Source organism: Protopterus annectens, chromosome 2.part2, assembly GCF_019279795.1.
Source record: "Protopterus annectens isolate FY-2018-M chromosome 2.part2, PAN1.0, whole genome shotgun sequence".
NCBI lineage: Eukaryota > Metazoa > Chordata > Ceratodontiformes > Protopteridae > Protopterus > Protopterus annectens.
Window position 1 is genome coordinate 407,049,466 of NC_056730.1, and position 15,329 is coordinate 407,064,794.

At 40.7% G+C, this 15,329-nt stretch overlaps 1 protein-coding gene across 1 annotated transcript in view; it reads right to left on the reverse strand.

Annotated features, from left to right (window-relative positions):
* The window catches only part of LOC122795944 (baculoviral IAP repeat-containing protein 1e-like), a 521,014-nt gene that overhangs the window by 175,744 nt on the left and 329,941 nt on the right, over positions 1–15,329 (reverse strand). The window lies entirely within an intron of this gene.

The window sequence follows — 15,329 nt, forward strand, 5'->3', positions numbered from 1 at the left end:
CTGATTATGTGTCGCAGGCAGATATGTCCCTAACCTTAAGCAGCATTTTACCTTCACTTAGAATGATACCTCAATACAAACAAAAATGATTGACTTCAACAATTGGCTTAGTTTCTTCTGTCATTCAAAGGGGATCCAGTATCTTTCAACCAGGGATGATATGGTCGACAGACCTCAATGCTGTGCCAGGGATGCTCTTCATCTGTCACCCCTAGGATTTTGGTTACTGGATAAGGCTCTTGCCACCTGTATAGTGCCTTTTTTAGGCAATGTCATAAGAACAAAATTCCTGACATAAAAATATCCTCTAAAAACAACCTCAAGGTTATGCTGCTAAATGCTAGGAGTCTAATCCAGAAACTGCATTCACTGGAAGCAGTCATCATCTTGTAAGATGCTGACATTTGTGTAATCACTGAGACCTGGTTTAAAGCTGCAGACAACACCCCAGCTATACCAGGTTGCAGTCCTTTCCACATGTTGAGACCACAAACTAAAGGCAAGAGAACTAAAGGAGGATGGTGTATCAATATTCATTAAATATAAATGCACCTCTAAATTGGTTAAACAGCATGATTACTTTGAATTATTTTAGGTACAATTGACTGCAGGTAAGACCCTTCTTCTGGTCATTGCCAGCTATAAGACCCCCTCCATTAATCAGGACAGCCACTTAGCCTACTTGAACCTACTTGAGTCAATCAAGATACAAGTAAACACCCTGGCTTTGACTTTAACTACCCATCCATTGACTGGATAAATTATATGTGCTCAAACTCACTTGCCCAAATGTTCCTGGACTTTGTTAACTCTAATGCCCTGGACCATCTGGTTGACATACCCACAAGGGGCTCCAACATCCTTGATCTGGTGCTCCCTAACATGGGGGACCTTTGCACCACCTCCAATGTGTGGCCATCCATTGCGAGATCTGACCACAAATCAGTGTCGCTACAAGTAACTATAACACACAACCCCCCCTCACCAACTAGACTAAAAAACTTCTCCAAGGCCAATTACAACCTCTTAAGTGACAGCATAAAAAGTTTCATAGCCCCTCCCCCCACTGATTGAACAGACACCTATGTGGAGCTATGCACCAATGCTTTTTGCAAACACCTGTACAATTGTATCAATCCTGCTGTACCTGATAGAACCAAAGCAAGATCTTAAAGGAGAAACACACCTGCCTGGTGGACAACTGCTATTAATAGGTTATACAACAGGAGAAAGAAATTGCTGTCTAAGAGTAGGAAGGAACAGTTTCAAAACTGGAAACACTCCCTCCTCAACTTAAACAAGCAAATAAGACTCCTAGTAAAGTCCCCCAAAGCTAACTACGAATCTAAATTAGCTTCCCTAACTAAATAACCACAATGCGTTCTTTAGTCACATCCATAACCTCAAAGGTAAGGCCCAGATTTGCGCTGAACTCATAGTTAATGGTACTACATATACAGAGCCTGTAGAAATAGCAAACCTGCTGGCTGACAGGTTCAGTGAAAACTTCACTCCCCTGTCCCTGCCGCATATACCTAAAATGTCCCCCACCAAGTATCTCTGAGGAGCAGATCATAAACACCCTCTCCAAGGCCAAAAATACAGCCTCTCTGGGACCAGGCAACATCCCAGGCTGTGTTCTACATGGGATAAAACAGGAATTAGCATCACCATTGGGCATTCTTTTCAATTGCAGCCTAAGCACTGGTTTCATCCCAGCAGAATGGACCCTGGGAACTATAGATCCATTAGCCTGACCATACATATCTGCAAGGCCATGGAATGAATCATCATGGGCCTTACTGACAAAGATATAGGAAATCTCCAAACACTTGCCTCCACCAAGTCTGGCTTTGCTAAGGGGAGATCATGCCTGTTAAACTTGGTGGACTTCTTCTAGACAGTCACCAAATTCCTAGACTAGGGCAGATCTGTGCATACGGCTTATCTAGACTTAGCTAAGGCCTTTGACACAATCCCCCACTTCGGTATCATTGATAAACTCACCCAGCTGAGTATCAATCCTTATACTCGCAGGTGGGTTGCAAACTGGCTCACTGATAGCACTCATACGGTCAAAATAGGGGACTCCACCTCCTCCAGCAGACCCATAACCAGTGGTGTTCCACAGGGATTGGTTTTGGGACCCCTACTGTTCAGAATCTACTTCTCTGAAGTACAGGCTAAAACTAAAGGACTGTGGCTGACAAAGTTTGCTAAAGACTACAAACTGGGAGCTATCACTGAAATCTCTAGTGATGTCAATATCCTTCAAAAAGGTCTTATGCAGACTGATGATTGGTACCAAAGCCATGGTCTTAAACTTAAAGCAATAAAATGTATTATCATCCCTTCAGCAAGGGTGATGCTCCTGCAAACTACCACATCAATAGCAATACCCTAATCACACAGTCAGTGGTGAGAGATCTGGGCACACAAGTCAACAAAAACTTTAACTTTGATCACCATGTATCCACAATGGTATGAAGGACATGCTGTATTGCTCATCTCATAAGTAATAGCATCGCCTCCAAAAAAATGAAGTTAAAACCCCCCTGTATTCTTCTGTCATCAGGCCAATAACAGAGTACAATGCTCCCTTTGGTATGTTCCTTTCCAAATACCTGCAGCAATTGGAGAGGCCACAAAGATTCCTTACAAAGAAAATTCAGGGTCTTTGAGATCTGTCTTATGCTGACAGACAGAAACCATTGTTACTTTACTCTGTGTCGTACAGACTGCTCAGATGCGATTTTTGCCTTGCATATAGAGCAATCTCTGACCCAGCTTTAATGTAAATGCTGCACATTTGCATATCAAATGGCAAATGGGTCACTCGCTCAATGGACCTTAACCTGGTATGTGAGATCAACAGAACTTGCTGGAGAAACAGATTTGTCTCACAGAGATTGCCCAACCTTTGGAACAAGCTTCTTGTTCATGTTAAACAAAGACTCTCATTGGCCTTATTTAAGTGTAATTTGGATAACTGGATGGGTAACTGAAAATTCACCCTGGGGGTTCTACCTGTGTCCCTCTTAGACAGGGGCAATAGCTGCTTATTTTAGTGTCTGCTTGAAGCAGACACCCTTGGGAACATGGGTTGAACTTGGCTTGGTTTGCAAGGACCCTGGGGCCATTAGCCTAATAATGTCCTATGATCCTCTAATCCAATGAACAATTAAATGCACATTTATATTTGCATTTGTGCCTTTGATAGAGATAGGAAATATTATACGGTTTATTCTGACTGAGGTTCTTTTTGCCAGGCAATGAAGAAGTATGGTTTTGTTTAGTATGATTTGGAGCTCAATGAGCTCTGTTTCTGGGTCCCTGGAAATCTGTCTACAGGTGAAATGATACCTAACAAGTATTAAAATGCCATATACGGTGAGTTCCAACATGTTTCCCTGTGTATCCCTCAGGGTTTTGTGCATAAAGTCATTCACTCCCACATGGATCGTGACCATGACATAGGTTCATAGGTTCATAGGTTTATACTAGGCTATCTGCCCTAAGGCATTTATAAGCCTAGCCCAAATTTTTGTGACTTACGCCACCCCTTATATGAAAAAATACTGTGCCCATTAGTTTGTTGTGCCTCTGTCCAGCAGTGACACAGAGATGATTCCTGGGGTAAACCTACGATCTCCCATCCACAGGTCTAGATTTCTCTTGAACAGAGTCAGCGAGGTGCTCTGCCTCACATGGACCGGGATTTTATTCCACAGCATAGGGAGTCTCTGAGTGATAAATCTATCCCTCCAGCACGTCCTATTTATATCCGTGCTAAGGTTTAAGTCGCTTGCTCTAGTGGTTTTGGTGGATTTGGATTTTTTAGGTGGAGCATGTCCATTAATTCCGGGTTGGACATGGCCTTGTATGTCAGGCACATGTCACCTCTGAGCAGACGGTATGTGACTGAATAGAGCTGGAGTTTCTTCAATCTGGCAGCATATGACAGATTTTGGAGTCCCTTTATCCTTTTGGTGAGGAACTTTAGGGGTCTCTCCAATTGCTGCAGATGTTGGGTGAGATACATCCCAAATGGGGCATTGTACTCGATCATTGGTCTGATAAGTGAAGAGTACAGGGGAACAATGACCTCACTAGATCTGGATGTGAATCCCTTCATGATCAGGTGAGCAATGTAGAAGGTCTTTCTAACCACTTTAGCAACGTGAGTGTCAAAAGAAAGGCCACTGTCAACCTGGGTCCCCAGGTCCCTGATAACCTCTTCTGTGCTTAGTGGATTGCCACCTATATGGTAGCTTGGGGTTACCTTGTTTTTCCCGAAGGGTATGACTATACATTTTTGGCGTTTAACTTCAGGCCATGGCTCTGGCACCAGCTATCTATTTCCGTGAGTCCCTTCTGAAGGATATCCGTGTCCGATGCACTTTCCACTATGGCACCCAGTTTGCAGTCGTCTGCAAACTTTGTCAGCCAAAGTCCTCCCATGTTGGCCTGTACTTCTGAGAAGTAGATGCCAAACAATAGGGGCCAAGGACCGAGCCCTGTAGGACACCACTTGTGACCGGCTTGGAGTCTGACATAGCGCCAGCAACTCTAACCCTGTGGGTTCTGTCCTTAAGCCAGTTTGCAACCCATCTTGTGACATATGGGTTTACATTTAAGCTGGTAAGTTTTTCTACAATACCCGAGTGGGGTATTGTGTCGAAAGCCTTTGCAAGGTCAAGGTAGGCTGTATGGACTGCCTTTCCTCATCAATGGCCTTGGTGACTGTTTTGAAGAAGTCGACCAAATTCAAAAGGCATGATCTTCCCTTGACAAAGCCAAACTGGGTTGGGTCCAATGTCTGCAAGTCCCCTATATCTTTGTTTATGAGCTCCATTATGATCCTCTCCATAGCTTTGCAGACTAGACTTGTTAAGCTTATGGGGCGGTAATTACCAGGGTCCGTGAGGCACCGCCTTTGTGGAGTGGGACCACAGTTGCCGTCGCCACTCCTTGGGCACGTATCCTGTGGTAAGGCTGAGATTAAACAGCTGCCTTATGTGGGTTTAATTCCTCATTTAGCTCGTGTAGCACACAGCCAGGGACACCATCCGGTCCCATTGATGCTGTGTTTTTAGCTTTAGAGAGAGCAGCTTTCACCTGCGCATTTGAGATGTCCGGGAGGCTACACTCGGCTGGGATAGTTATCTCTCCTTTAGGGGAGAGGGGTGATGTTTGCACTGAACCTGTCTGCCAGTATGTTGGCAATGTCTGTGGGTTCAGTGATTTTGTATCATTTTGGACTAATTCTGAGCATATCTGGGAGTTTCCACCCAGGTTCCTAACATAGCTGAAAAAGGCCTTATGATTGTCCTTTGAATCCATGGCAATTTTTCTCTCAAAATTGGCCTTAGTTGATTTTATGAGTGCTCGTATTTTTTACTAATAATGATCAGGGGTGACTTCCCTTTTATGGATTTTGTTCTATCATGTAATAGCTTTCTCCTCTTATTGTAAAGTTTGTTAATGGCTGGGGTCCACCAGACTGGAAGTTTGCCCTTTGTGGAAAGAGTCTTGGTTTTATTTGGGATTGCCTGATCCATGCAGTCCTGGAGGTGTTCATAGAAGGCATTTGTAAGGGCTTCCGCAGCTTGGGTTGTGGTTTCCACTGGCTCAGGGGCCTTGAAGGATACCACACCAGTCTTGAGTAGTGTGAAGTTTGCTTTAGAGAAGTTCTTCACTATGGTCATTTTTGTTTGGGGAAGGGGCGGGATGAGGATCTCCCCTGAGATTAGTTTACGATCCGATCTCACCCATGACTGATATACTTCGGTGTGGAGCATTTTGTCCCCATGTTTGTGACAATGAGATCTAGTATATTTTCTCCTCTCGTGGGAACAGTGACTAGCTGTTCCATGGCATTTGAATTTATGAACTCCAGGAACCGTTGGGCTAGAAAGTTAGGGCTTGAGTAATGTTCCCAGTCTATATTCGGGTAGTTGAAGTCACCCAATATGATGGTGTTTGGAGATACATTTATACCCTCCAGTGTCTTCAGGAAGGCTGTGTGGGGTTCCTGAGTTTGAGAGGGTGGCCTGTAGCATGCTACAATTTGTAGAGCAGTTTTGCCTATGGTGAGTTGCACCTGGATGGTTTCCGAAGCTTGTGTTGCCACCAACCTGGAGGTGTGGGTATCCTTTATGAATATGGATACACCCTCCTTTTGTGGTGTGGTCCGGGTTTTGGGGCCAGAACGCATGATATGAGGTAAAACCTAATAGTGCCGGGTGCTCTCAGGAGCCTTGAACCAGGTTTCAGTTACAGCACAGACATCGATGTTCTCCATACTGAGAAGGGCCTCGAGTGCGTGCATTTTGAGATTTAGACTTCTGGCATTGAGCAGCATTACCCTCAGTTTCTTCCCATTTTTGTTTTCTAGGGTGGTAGGTTTAGAATTTGAGCCTTGCCTAAAAAGGCACTATGGGGTGGCAAGAGCCTTAGCCAATATCCGAATCCCAGGGTGACAGGTGCAAGCCGTCCCTTGTGAAGCAGCGTGGCTTGTCAAGCATGTCATCCCAGGCAGACAGACACTGGATCCCCTTTGAATGACACCAGACATTAAGCCAATTGTTAAAGCTGATCATCTTGTCTCTATATTGTGGCATCATTCTTGGTGAAGGAAGGATACTGCTCAGGGTTAGGGTCATACCTGCCTGGGCTACATAATCAGAGAGCACATAGTCATATTTGCCAGGTACAAGGGCTTTAATGGCCCTTAAGATATCAGAGACCCTGGCACCTGAAAGACAACTCAGCATCACCCAGTCTTTGTCCAGCCTAGTGAGAGGATATTCGGTGCATCTGACTACTCAAGTACCTTTGTTTTCCTATTTTATCCTCTCTGTTTTCATGCTAACCCTTCTTGTAGTGTTTGTGCATACTTGCATGATTTTTACTTCAGAATCTCTTATCAGTTCTCTTGAGTTTCCATGCTGACATCATAGAATCCTCTCCCCCCTTTGTTTTGGCTTAGCAGGAATTTCAACTGGGGTACTGTTAAATGGTACACTGTCTGTTGGCAGGTACTGCCTTCTTTTTCTTACTTTCTTTGTGTTATTCTCCTTCTGTCTCAGGACAAATGAACATCAACTTTTCACTGTTTTTGTTTTCTTCCCCAAGATATTTTCCTTCCATCTCAGGAAGAAAAACATTACCTTCTTACTTATTCCCCCTATATCATGCATTGCTTCAGCAAGGTTATACCTTTCTTAAAGATGAGGCTGCTGTTCTCTAATACACACTTTAATGTAATATTGTTTATCATTTACACTGAGGTTTGCTATGCACACATCATTTATAAAGTTTTATACCATTTTTCTAAACTCAATAAGTCACAGTGTCACTGTTACACAAAATTGTATACAATTTCATAGACTCAACATGACATCATGATTATGTCAGGTAATGCCTGCAAAGCCACGAGAAGTAGGGCTGTGGATTTGTAACATATGCCAGCATAGCTGGAGTTTTGTAAAGAATTATATGAAATTTGTATATCAAAGTGATTTGTACAGGTGTTTGTGTTGAAAATGTGTTTGTAAAGTTGCTTGTATTAAAAAAATGAACAGCGGGTCTTGCTGGACAGAAAAAGAAATGCACCTGTATGTCAGGCTATATTGTAACTGTGGAAGTTAACATATTGTAACAGAGGATACTAGAAGGGAAGAGGTTAATCCCAGTCTAGTTAACTTTGAAAAATAGTTTGAATTAAATTACCTGGTAGGACATAAAGATTGTATCTTACAGTTCTGATTGCAGCCAGAGATGAAATATCTGTGAAAACAAGGACTAGGAATCCTTATTGTATTGTCCATAGCAAGGAACTAATTGCTAGCCTGGAAGGGTAGAAGTTTTTAAATGGTTTTATGGCTTCCAGATGATGTAATACATCTTAACAAAGCTCTATCTGTGTATATGGTAACACATATGTGCAAGATTCTGGTTCAGTTTCTAGTAATGGGGGTTGTAAGGCAACCAGAAGTCAGATGACCAGATGTGTGTGATGTCATTCTGTAATCCACGACTGAAATGATGTTTTAATACTAGGTGAGACTGAAGTCTCATTACAGTCTGTTTTTGAAAGCTGACCAAGGAGAACCACTCACCTACATAATCTTGCCTTGCTCTAGTAAGTGACCAGGGAATAGTAATTCTTTAGATCAGTCAGGAAAATATAGTGAGATTAGTTAAGTGCTGTTTTTCTGTATCTATGTGAATCTGTTCATCTGTGTTGTTTTAATATTTCCTGTCATTGAAACTCTTGTATTTATTGTAAATAAATACTTAGTATTTTCATGGTCTTTTATTATTTATTATTAAATATATTTAAACTTTCCATTGTGGCTGGTCATTTAGAGAATATTTTAACCTTTGAGAGTACTCATATCTATTTGGTGATTTAATGGCCACTCCTGAAAGTCTTACTGCATTGGTGAAACACTATTATTTGTATTAATATTAATTTCACTCAGTATAATTGGGTATTAATATGAATTTCAATCAGTGTAAATGGGTATGCTTGTAAGAGCCTTAGAGTAGCTGGCTTTGGAGTGTCTAGTGGCAGTGTAACTACCTTATAGTCTGGGCAGAAGGTGGCATAACTAGTAAGCCTATGCCAGCCTTTCCCAGATGTGTGTGTGTGTGTGTGTGTGTGTGTGTGTGTGTGTGTGTGTGTGTGTGTGTGTGTGTGTGTGTGTGTGTGCACATGTGTGAAAATCAAATCGCTGGTTTCAAATAGAGGGTGCTGGAGGACTTGGCTTAGACACTCGCCTGAGGACTCAACTCTACAGTTGTGCCTGTGGGGACTTTTATTCGGGGCATGGATATATATATATATATATATATATATATATATATATATATATATATATGGGTTCCCTTCAGAAGCTCGAAACACTGAAATGTCGAATTTCTGTATTTCGAGCCCAAGAAGCCAAATCCACATAATAGTGAAAGTTTAAAAGCGCGAAATTCAAAACCTCGAATACCAGAGGTTTTGAATTTCGCACTTCTAAAGTTCCGCTATGTCATGTATTCAAGTAAGTGTGTGTGTGTTAAGGGGTTTGGGTAGGGGCTGTGGTGTGTGTCAGTGTGTTTTGTTGCTGTGATGTGTGTGTGCAAAGAGAAAGTAGCTTGTGTGGTGGTGTTTGTATGTAGTGTGACCTCGGAGTGAGAATATTTAAGTAGAAGGGGTGTTGGGGGCACAGCCCCCACACGGGGGGGGGTGCAGGGGGGCTTGCCCGCCTACTTTCATGTAGTAGAGTGATTGCGTGTGTTTATGTGGTGGATGGTGTGTGTGTGTGTGTGTGTGTGTGTGTGTGTAGTAAAACCACAAAATTCAAAACTTCCGGTATTCGAGGTTTTGAATTTCGTGGTTTTTACTTTTCGTTGTTTTGTGGATTCGACTTTTTGGGCTCGAGATACTGAAATTCGAGATTTCAGTATTTCGAGCTTCTGAAGTGAATATATATATATATATATATATATATATATATATATATTTATTTATTTATTTATTTATATACAGAGAGAGAGAGAGAAAAAAACACCAACCCCCAGACTGAGTGTATTTCCTCTGTGCTCTTAAGGGAAAGTGAGCTTGATGCAGCAGAGAGCTGCATCTGGAAATACTGTGTGTATCTATTTTTATTCCGAGTGGATGTTTCTCTCCAGTGACAGTGGTGAGGATTCAGGTTCCTTGATTACTGGCCCATAGAGGGGACATCACAGTCATAATTCCACAAAAGGGAAAATTATTGACCTTTTGGAATTTTGACATTCAGGAAACATTCAGGTCCATATAACTTGTGATCTACAATTAATATGGAAGGGGGATGCTTAGAGATTTTTGAGCTGCCATTGTCTTTCCTGGAAACAAACAGTAACTTATGCTTTTTAAGCCTTCTAAAACTGTTCATACTTCAAATATGTTCTCCTGACACACCTTCATGAAAGGAAACAAAGCCATCAATGATAACTATCACCTCCCTGAAAAGTCTGTCCTCCCATGGCCAATTCCACCACTGGTTGTTTTACAATATAAGTAAATTACAATACAGTCCTGTTCCTTCTGTGATAAGCGATTGCATCACCCAGACAACAGAATTACTTATACCTCGAGAGCTAGAGCCAAGATAAAACATGCAAGTATGAGTAAAAATGTGGATAATGAATGGTATTTTCAAATAATTTCCATCTCTTAAATAAGAATATATAATTTCTAAGTAATTCTTCTGTAACTATCTCCATATTAGGCACTCTTTATTTATGCACAGACTGGCAGTGGTCTGAAACACAGAGCATATATAAAATAAGTGACATGTTTTTTTTTTGATGCACCACAGTCACATATTTAGTCACAGTTCTACTAGGAGCTGAATGTGCAAATTCCTTCTGAAATGCAGACCTTCTAGGAGTCATGATAAACACACAGGGTAATTCCATCACTGATACAAAGAAGAAAATTATGCTCCAAACATATATACCTATTGCACAATCACCTGCATGGCAGGTTAAGAACTAGATATTCGATTACAGCCACTTTTTCATTTCATCCTAGAGTGAATGAACCCATCGACTTTAGCACAGTGTTAGAGGTGTAAAAACTTTCATATAGACAGCTGGGAGAATATTTTATGTGAGTGCCACTTTCTGCAGCTATTTGGGGACTGGATCAGTCATTCTATGCAGCACATTTTAAGACTAACTTTCATATCACTGTGGGTCTTGTGTTACACTGGGTCTTAATAACAACTAGTACATTTAAACAGGACCAGCAGATGTTACCCTTTCCTCTACAGTTGGCCCACAAGCCATATAACTGGAGCTGTTCTAAAATACCAGCCTTTGAACAATGGATTTTAAGATACCAACAAATTTTAAGCACAGACAAAAACATTTAGATAAACCCCTTTCAGACATGAACAAGAGAGGTATAAATTTTAGCCAGTAAAAATATTGCACTACTGCTAAGCTAAGGTTTATCATGCTAGTCATTGTTCATAATCATATATCTATGGTCTCTGCCGCCACACATGTCTGTAACTGCCTAAACACCATAGATGGTGTGCACCAAATACCATCATACTATTCTGCAAACATAAATAATCTGACTACAGCCTTCCTTCATGGACTTCTTTAGGGTTCTTCTTAACTCGCTTGCTTTTATCACATTAGTTCTGTTGATAATTTTGCTTACTGTTCTAGTTAAACCCTGGTTTACTTTATTTGAACTTATTTGAATTAGTAATTTACTCGTTTCACTCTAAAGTATTTATATCAGGTAGTATTTCTTTTCTCCTATTAGCATGCATTTATTGTGTAAACTTTTTAAGTCAACTGATTATAAGGTCTTACATACAGCCTCAACACTAGTGTATATCGACAGATATTATATAAGCCTGATTGCTACTAGTTATGCCCCCTATTGCTTCCATAACAGTCATTCCCTTCCACAAGAGTGGAACATCAACCAACCCAGGGAACTACAGACTCATCAGTCTAACAAGCCTAATATGCAAAGTCATGGAGCAAATTATCATGGAAATGGTAAACAAGGACATTGTTAACCTACAGACATTGGACCTATCCCAATTTGGCTTTGTTAAAATAAGGGCATGCCTCCTTAACCTGGTAGACTTCTTTGAGAGGGTCACCAAGGCAATGGACGACAGTAAAACCATGCATACTGCGTATTTTAACCTGGCTAAGAATTTGATACAATTTCCCACTCAGGCATTATTGACAACCTCTCTGAGCTAGGCAAAAACCTGTACATAACTCACTGGATTGCCAGCTGGCTGCTATATCTCTCAACCTTTTAGAGCAAGAAATCTGGACAAAGCCATAAGTAAAAGTGGGACAAAGGCCAAAAAAAGGGACAATTTTTAAATATTGCTCTTACAAACTTAGAAGGTTGACAGAATAACAGGTTTTGCATTAGTATGAATTTTCTGAAGGATATGAAGTCCAAAACTCAAATGTATGCCATTATTTTCTAACTTCAGTCTTTAACTCATTACAGCCGACTGCACCTCCAGGTGTTTCTGCAGTTACCTCCTACTGCACCTCTAGGCATCAAATATTGCTTGTTCATATCTGCATTAATAATTCCAAAACCATGCTACATACAAGGTATTAAAATATTTTATCTTGAAGCATACTTGATGACAAACACAATTGTATTAATATTTGACGTCTGTCGATAAATATTTGTTAGAACTGTAAGGTGATATCTCTATTTTTTTAAAGGCTCAAGCCAGACACACTGGGACTGAGAGTTAAAGGTACACACTCAAAACAGCAGCAGTAGAAGGAATGAGTTAAAGATTTGCCACTAATTTCTCAGAAAAACATAATTTTATGAAAAACGTACCAAAAATATGAGACTAAAATCTGGACATTCTGAAAAATCTGTACAGTTGAGAGATATGGCTGGCTCACAAGCAGGACCGAAGAAGTCAGGATTGGTGAGACTACCTCCACCAAGAGAATGGTCACCAGTGGAGTATACCAGGACACTGTGCTGAGCCCAGTCCTGTCTGGCATCTACTTCTCTGAAGTCAAGCGTAACATTAAAAGACTCTGACTCACCAAGTTCACAGATGACTGTAGATTGGGAGCTACTATAGATTCCCCCAAGACACAAACATCTTGCAAGCTGGTTTAACACAGACAAATGAATGGTGCTAAAACTCAATGCCAAAAAATGCATTGTAATGCCCTTTGTGAAACTGTCAACTCAAGTTAATTATTACATCAATAAAACAACCGTAAGAGTTGACCCAGTAGTAAGTGATCTGGGAACATGTAGACAGCAATTTGACCTTTGACCGTCATGTAGCTAAGATAATATGAAAATCATTCTATCTTGACCAACTTATAGGTAAGGGTGGCATCCAGGCCCAAGGAAGTTATTGTACAACTCTACTTGTCTCGTATCAGTCGTTTTATTTTATATAATGCCCTCTTTGGCAAGTATCTAACCAGGCAATTGCAATAGGTGGAACACCCACAAAGATTTCTCACCAGACGAATTCAAGACATGAATACCCTGTCCTAAACTGATTGCCTACAGGCTCTGTCTTTGTATTCAGTCTCCTACAGGTTGCTGAGAGGGGATATTTGTCTGGCTTATAGGGCTTCCTCAGACCCAGCCCTGATGGATCTGTTGCATATGTGCAAAACAACAGCACCAAAAACAGTAGATCCAAGACTTATCTGCCCAATTCAAACAAAACCTTGACAACTGGATGGGAAATCATCAATTTGCCCTGATCAACCCCCATGTCCGTTATGGACAGAGGCTGTTAATAAGAAAGGTACTATCTCACAAACCCTTAGCTACCTGCCTACCAATATGCCCCCCATATGATACTTAGGACCCAAATAGTTTGCCGTGCATGACTAGTCTTGTATGGGCCTTAGTGGTCTTTAGGCTAGTAACAACCTATGAATATATTTTAATTCACTCAATGGAAAAAATGCATTTTTCAATTAAATTGAGTTTCAATACATTTTTAATGAATGTCAATGTCAATGCATTTTCAAGAAATGTGAGATTCAAGGAAAGAGAAGTTTACTATTGCTCATGCTAAGTCTTTTTTCAATATGCAACTGTTTTGCATTTTCAAGGAATATATGAGTTTCAGTGCATTTTCAAGGAATGTGAGTTTCAGTGCATTTTCAAAGAATGTGAGCTTTAAGGGAAGAAAAATTTACTCTTGCTTATGCAAAGTCTTTTTTCAATGTGCAACTGTTTTGTTTAGTAAATGTCTGTCAGTGTTTGTGCTATTGAGTTTGAAAGCACTGTCAGTAGCACAACAGGTAGCATACTTGTCTTTGGTATAGAAGGCTGTGTGTTCTACTCCCAAATCATGTAGATGGATTGCTAACAGTGTGGCACACTTTAAGGGTGTGGAAGTGGTAGTGGTGTTGTCCTATGAAAGAGTTGTTAAAACAAGACCACATTTGTCTGTGTTAATGATAGGTGCTATGAGATGGTTTACATCCATCTAATCTACTGAAAAGAGTAGAGGAAGTTCCCCAATTCCCAGGTCAAATTTCCCCTAGTAATATAAATACCACCAACGGTCTCCCCTGAAAAGATGCTACTAGCCTAGTGGGACTAACATGGTCAACAAAATTTAAGATGAAAATAGTATGCATACTGACAGCTTTGAAGAGTGTTTATGGTAAATAGGGGAGACAGAAAAGTAATGGGATACCAAAAAATCTGCAGGGGGGGGGGCTGGTCCATTTCCCTGCCTAGAGCTCGTTTTGACCATGATCCGGCACTGGTTCAGCCACAAATAATGACAAACACAGAAAGATTCTTGCAATGTGCCAATTGGATGAGCACATTATTTTTTGTTTTGTATTTATTTATTGCTTTAGTTCAATTTGTCATGTGAACTATGCTATGAAGTAATCTCATTCATACAGAATAGTTATCACCACATTAGTATGATAAAAGCATTACTGTAAATAATATTACATATTATTACAGTAATTCTGAAGAAAAGTTGTCATTGATTACTGTTGCTGGATATTATCTTTCTTACATTTTGCACTGCATGATAGGTATTGTCTGGACAGCTCTCTGTTTTGGTGACAGTATCTGTGAGACAGCATGGAATCTATCTGAGTCACAGCTGCAGGATTTGGTTAGATTCAGGCCAGATGAAGAAGGATGCTGAGAAGGATCTGCTGTTTTATGCCCACTTGGCTGTCTTGCATTTCATCAGAAAACAAGCTCTTAGAAATCTTGTGTTCTAACATGTTAGAGCATGATTCCTCAAGACCACTGTGTGATGTTTTGGGAAGTTTATTCCCTCTTCAATATTGTACAACCATAGAACAAAGGAAAACAGGAACAGTACTAAATAAGTGATCACAGGGACCATAAGATGGATAGGTATATATATAAGTAGTCAAACAAAGTTTTTGGACCCTGTTGAACTCTTAATAATGTTCACTACCAAATTAAGCAGAGCACAGATGGCAATTCTAGTGTATAGTGGTTGCCTTCCTAATAGAGCAGGGGCAACTTTGGTGTATGTTTATATCTATCCATCCAATCATAAAGACAAGCCTTAAAGATAGACAAAGTAGGTACTTTGACCTGTAGTGGTAACTGATTCCATAGTGTTTCTTCCCCTTCATCCTAACCCTAACTCTGCCCCTGTCCCTAACCCAGCTCTATACCCTACCTTAGAAAAAAAAAACATTTCTGCATTGCTATCACTGCAAGCAGCTCAGACACACACTACATACAAGCACACACACACACACACACACACACACACACACAC